At 40.4% G+C, this 6,714-nt stretch overlaps 1 pseudogene; it reads right to left on the bottom strand.

Moving 5' to 3' along the window:
• Window positions 1-135: 135 nt before the first annotated feature.
• On the bottom strand, window positions 136-997 carry LOC110582027 (annotated as a pseudogene).
• Window positions 998-6,714: the final 5,717 nt, after the last annotated feature.

Raw genomic sequence — 6,714 nt, 5'->3', positions numbered from 1 at the left:
CTTTCTTTCTTTCTTTCTTTCTTTCTTTCTTTCTTTCTTTCTTTCTTCTTTTCTTCTTTCCTCTCTTTATTTAGAAATGTTACTTTCTGTCAATCTTATTTCTGTTTTCTATTTAAGAGTCTGTAGAAGAACAGCTTAGGGCCACTCGGTGGTTGTTGCTACCCATTCAGTGGCCTGAGCCATGGGAGCTGCGGACTAGTCTTCAGTGGCAGGCTGAGCACACCAATCTTCAGTGGGGAACTGCTGAATAGTCACAGAGGGCACCTGCACACCTTCAGACCAGTCTGCAACCTCGGGTTGAGTAGCAGTAAATCTGGGAGCTGCAGTAGTCCATTCACCCTGAAATTCCTCCTTGGTCACAGCTTTTTCAACAGTGGCCTACTCTTCCTTTTCAATCTCTTCAGGATTTCTGTAGAAGGAGAGATCAGGCATGACCTTCTGTGGGTGCTCACAGGAGAATGTGCCATGCATTGCAGAACTTCCTGGGCCAGCATCCGCCTCATCCGACCCACTGAATGAGCTCCTTGTTATTATATGGGATGGCAGCATCCACATAGCACAGAGAAGTCCATGTTACACAGAGCAACATAGGCAGGTTAACACAAGATGCCTCTGTGAGAGGCTGGTGGTCAGCCCAGGAATCAGTAATCACCAGAAGTCTCAGCTCCTAGAGGGCTTCCAGGATCTGGTTAGTGAATGTCCCAGGTGTGAAGTGGCCAGCAATATGAGTGGCTCTGGTGACAGTCACAAACTTCAGCACAGCCAGCTGGCCAGTATTCCTGGAGCCTATGACACTTACATCAACTGGACTTCCAATAGCCTGAGATGCTGGCAGAAGCTTCTCTTCCAGGTTCTCTTCAGATTTATGATGTAGATGCCATTGCTTTTCCTTTTTTAGATCGAAGTCAAGTTTGGTGCCACCTAAGTGGGTTCCTGCTGCAAGGAATTTGAGGACATCCTCTTCTTTCTTTTGCAGGACATCAAGGACTCTGGACATTGTGAAAGTTTCCCTTTAAGTTAGGATGGAAACTCAGAGCAACACAACACGGACCCCTCTCCAGGTAGCTTGGAAAGGCTCTACTTTCTAATAATTCATAAATACTGTCATTATCCTTGGAAAAGAGACCACCCTCAGGTTTGACACTTTGCTAAGAGGACTCAAAGAACTCAGCATATAATAATATTCACCGCTACGTTTTATTACAGCACAAACAACAATCACAACAACAACGACAAAAGAAGCCAAGTCAACTAAGGGAAAAGGCACATGGGGCAAATTCTGGGGGAAAACAGGTGCAAGCTTTCAAGGGTCCTCTCCCAGTGGAATCACATAGGATGTGCTTCATTCCCTCGGCAGTGAGTTGTGACAGCATGTGTAAAATGTTGCTAACCAGAGAAGTTCATTAAAGACTCAGTGCCCAGTGTTTTTATTGGCGCTGGTTATGTGGGCATACTTTGTCTGCTGTTTTACCAGAATTCCAGATTCCTAGGAGGAATGCAGATGTTCAACACAAAACATATTGCTTGCACAAACATTTTAGGCACAGTGAACCGTTCTTACCAGTTAATGGTAGGAACCCTCCAAAATCTAAATTCCCAGAGGCTAGCCAAGGGCTAACCTTACAAGGAAGTCTTTTCAAGGATAGACATTTAGAATTGCTATGTTAACTCTTTTCTTCACACTGTGTAAGGTAACATATTGCAGGTTTCAGGGATAAGGATGTGGACATATTTGGAGGGATCATTATCTGTCTATAGTATATGTATTTTACTTAATTTTATCGTCACAGCTCTAGCCCCAGTGCCTTGCATGTAATGAGTACATGGGAAATGCTCCTTCTTTGTGCATTGACCTGTGCATCATGATTTGTCATATTCTGTGTCTCCATCTTTGTAAATGGCATTACCGTCCACTGAGAACCTGAATAGAAAATCTATTTGACTCCTTCCTGTTTCTTGCCCTCCACTTGCAATCAATCACCGAGTCCTACTGAGTCTACTCTCTAAGTGTTTCTTGATTCCGTTCCATTTCCTGCAGGTCGACTGCTGCCACTGTAGTCTGGGCTACCATAACTTCCAGGCACTCTTTCTCTATACACTCTGGACTGGTTTCAAGCTTCTAGTTTGCTTTCCTTCAATCCATTCTCCAGATAGAAACAAGAGTGTTCTTTTAAGAACATCAATCTAATTGTATTACTGCTCTATTAAAAACCCTTCAGTGGTCTCTGTCTACTCCTCCAGACTCAATTTTTACTCTTTCATCTTGCACATTATATACTTTGCAGTCACATTGAATTTCTCAAGCAAAACATACTCCTGCCTTACCTCCAGGGTTTTACATGAGTTTGTTCCTTTGTACCAAACACTTTCCTCCTTCTTTGCCAAGTTAATTCCAATTATCCCTTCATTTGAGTCTCAGCAAAAACATTTCTTCCTCAGGGTGATCTTACCAGGCATCTAATAGGTTAGGTCCCTCTGTTATCTGGCCATTTATATCCTGTATTTTCCCTATCATTATGTTTGTCCCAAAAGTTATGGTTTTGTCTGTCTTCTCTGCTAGGTTATAATCTCCATTATGGCAGAGACTCTGTACTGGTTGCCATTGTATCTCTAATATATAGAACATGGAACTGGACATGGTTGGTTCTCAGTAAATGTTTCCTAAGTGAGTGAATGAATTAGCGCTGAAAGATTTTAAGAATGATTGCCTGGCTGCTTTGGAAAACAGTCTGGCAGTTCCTTAGAAGTTAAACATAGAGTTATCATATGAGCCAGCAATTGTACTCCTACATATCCACCCAAGAGAAATGAAAATGTAACCCCCACAAAAAATTGTATATAAAATCTCATAGCAGCATATTGTCAGCATATAATAGCCAAAATGTGGAAAGAACTCAAATCTCCATCAACTGATGAAAGGTTAAATACAATGTGGTATATCCATGCAATGGAATATTATTTGGCAATGAAAAGAAATGAAGTGCTGATACATATATCACTACAACATATATGGACCTCAAAAACATGCTAAGTAAAAGAGGCCAGTCACAAAAGACCGCATACTGTATGATTTATGAAATGTCCAGAATAGACAAATCTATAAAGACAAAAGCTAGATTAGTGATTGCCTAGAACTGGGGATATTGGGAAAAAATGGGGAAAGACTGCTAAGGATTGCCAAGGTTTCTTCTTGAGGTGATAAAAACGTTCTAAAACTGATTATGGTGATGGTTGCACAATTCTGTGGACATCTTAAAAACCATTGAATTGTATATTTAAAATTTATGAATTGTACAAAATGTGAATTATATATCAATATTATTAAGAAAATATTGGACACTTGCCAATGTATAATTCAACTTTGAAAGAGAGCTGATGGCAATTATGCTTAATTCACACTAAGAACATTGAACTGAAGAAGTATTAATTGAATGAGTGAATGGCTTATCATTGTCTATTGACTGAAATGCCTGGCCAGCTAGTTCACCTCACAACTCAATCACATAAGTGGTTTCCCTTGAGACAACCATCGCACTTTGGTATAGAGCAAAAGGGATTTATGTATATTTTGTCACATGAAATGTGTAAAAAGAAGTGAAGTTAGGAACTGAGAGTTAATTTTAAAAATTAATACTTTTCACAGGCTCATCAAGGACACTCAAGTGAAACAACCCTTCCACCCCAGTCTTAGGTACAGAAGGATGCAATGACTGACTCAAGCCAATAGTTTTACTCATTAGCGCACTATTGCTTTTGCACTGCAATGTCAACCCAGTAGAAAAGGCAAATAGCTGCTTATTATTATGAAAATAGTTTTGACCTGATATTTCCTCTGAAAAGATCTTGAGGACTCCCAATGGGTCTGTAGACCACACTTCGAGAGCTGCTGTCCTAAGTGATATAAAATCACAGATGCCTTAGCAACAAAGGTCTAGCATGTATTTACAGATCTCCTTAAGTTGTGCCCCAGTGGTCCTTCTAGGGTAGATAATCATCTCAATCAAGTTGGAAATTATTTGGCGGAGTTTCTCCTTAATGCGGTACACTTCTAATTGAGGGAACAACGTTGCTAATTGTTAAGAGATTAGCATTTCCTTGCTTTTCACTGTCAGAGGATGCATTTACAGCAATCACCTCAACCTTATTTTATCTGAACTCTTAATTTTTTTGTCTCTTCTCTGCTCCCTTATCTAGAATAGCCAAAGAAGGTACAAAAGAAGTAGAGATTGAGTCAGAGACTTTGTGATAAGTAGCCTTCCAGAAGTTCACAAAACTCTTCTCTGAGTATCTTTTTTGGGAAGCTTTCTGGATGTGTTATGGTAACAGATTGGAGATGGATTGAAACATATTCTGGCTGCCCTACATCTCTGGGAACTGAGAGGCCAGCCACCAAATTCTTGATTTGAGTTTAAAAAATGACATTCAGAGTTCAGTTGTGGGCATAGTTAGCTTCAGCACATGAATAATTCTTACAGCAATGATAGAAGGGAGAAAGTGCCAAATCATTCTATAACTTGCAGTTAGGTTTTCAGATTAAGCTACCATGATCTGTGACAACACTGAAGGTTAGAGAATGTACCAGTGGCAGGTTAGAGTTTTGCATTGTGTTAGCGTTGTCTTTGTTTAGTTTTTGGCTCTACCTTTCTTTGGGGAGCACTGACATTCTTCTTTGTGTTGCAGATTTCTCAGCATGGCCAGGTGGCATTTAAACAGCCTAATGAGAACGATGACTTGGCTCCAAGTGGCAACGTCAAAAGACACTTCTCAGCTGCCCTGTTGCAGAGGTCGGGAATGAGACCGACATTCTCAATTACTGCCCAATGTCATGCTGTCACTACCCCCTCCTCAGCAGCCACCTTCTTCAAGCAGCGTTCATGCCCTCTCTTCTTCTGTTCAAGTGGGTGCTTTGGCATGAAGGAAGCTATGCTTTATCTCCCTAGTGCATCTTGCTGTCTTTGGCACATTTGTTGTTTGTTGTTGGTAGTGCCAGGGCTCAGCTGTTACATGACAAGCTTTGATAGAGTGAATCAATTGCTGTTGTTTTTTCTTCTTGAAATACCCATCAGACTTTGTACTTCCCCTTTAAAAACGAAGGCTGCTTCATAATAGTTACTGTCGGGAATAAGAAAAACATAACACAAGAAATTTATATCATTTTCACATTTGATCATGGCGGATGAATTGTCAGGAGAAAAATAAGTCTTGATTTTTCACAGTGTTCATTTAGGTGGGAGCAAATGTCAGATGTCCCAGAAATCTCACTTTCTGGAAATACAGTATTAAGAGTATACTGATCTAGCTTTAACTTTTAAAACTCCTTAGAAAGACAGAGAGAGAGAGAGAGATCATTATTTTCAGCTTTCCTCTATCCCAGAAGGGCAGGAGCCCTCAAAAGAGTACTTTCTGGGGGTCCGGGAGATTGCTTTTCACTTGAGTGTTATTTGAAATTTCCTGTGGATGGTGAATCTGAAAAACCTTGGGGTCAGGGTTGAGGATTTGTGATCTAAACATTCTTGACCCTGCTTCCTATAAAACGACAAATTGATATTGCTGGGACTCATCGCCACAGGATAGCTATCCACTGTCCAACATCCAGATAAAATTGAGTAATAAATTCAGAAAGTCGAATGTTCCTTGTTTTTTAGCAATTGAGTTAAAACTTTTAAGCCCTAATATTATTCAAATCTGACCCTACTCTAAGTTTAAAAAACTATCATAAGAAAACAACTCTGTGAAGTTTTTTGACTGGTGTTTAAAATATGGCTGACCCTGACTTATGGTTTAAAAAAGGCAAGGGGGGGACTAGAACATATTCATGTCCTATCTTTGTCTGTGGTTCGTATTCTATGAGGAAGCTTCCACAGCACTGTGCAAACAGGTGTATATTGAAAAACAGAAGCTTCTTGATTTCAGTGGCTCTTCTTAACTGTACTAAAGGTCAAAACTAGCAATCAGCCAGTTTTACCAGTTATATGACCTTGGACAAAGTCACCTCTACATACCTTGGTTTTCTCAACTGTGAGATGGTGATAACTATAGTGCTACAGAAGTTTATGTGAAGATTAAATGAGTAAATATAATAAATATAATAAAGCACTAGAACAGTGCCTGGCACATAACAAACACCATCTAATTGTTAGTTTTGTTGTAGTGTATAATAATTGTATAAGTGTCATAGTTGAGGTAATGCTAAGTGTTAAAGAAAAAGATAAGTATAGAGGAGGGAAGGAAAGAGGGAAGTCAAGAGAGAGAGGGTCTTCCCTGTGATGAGCAAGGGGAGAGAGGTTGGAGGGTCAAGGCCAATGTGTTCCCTGGCACTCTTCCACGGAAACAAACTCTCTGAGTGAGTGGAGAGTTTTCTTGAAGACTGCATGGTTCACACAGAGAGCCTTCACTTTTAGCACAGGGCCTTCCAGCCTTGCCTAAGACTCTCATGTCCTAATGAATGAATGATCTCAGCCAGATCTCAGCAGTGATTGGTGCAGATGGATGAACCAGGACTGGGTGCGGAGCCCAGTTCCCTCCTACCCTTGGTGCTTTAACACATACAACTTTTGTGCGTTATGAAGGGAAGGGAAACTCAGTAGGCTGGGTATTTGGACTTGGATTTAGTTTATTTAATGTTTTCTGTGCACCTGGATTGTGAACTGAGCATTATACCCACCCACTGCATTGATTGGCTCTTATAATGTTCTTTGAATATTTCACACATGT

This window comes from Neomonachus schauinslandi, chromosome 8, assembly GCF_002201575.2.
Source record: "Neomonachus schauinslandi chromosome 8, ASM220157v2, whole genome shotgun sequence".
NCBI lineage: Eukaryota > Metazoa > Chordata > Mammalia > Carnivora > Phocidae > Neomonachus > Neomonachus schauinslandi.
This window is presented reverse-complemented; position numbering and strand designations above follow the sequence as displayed.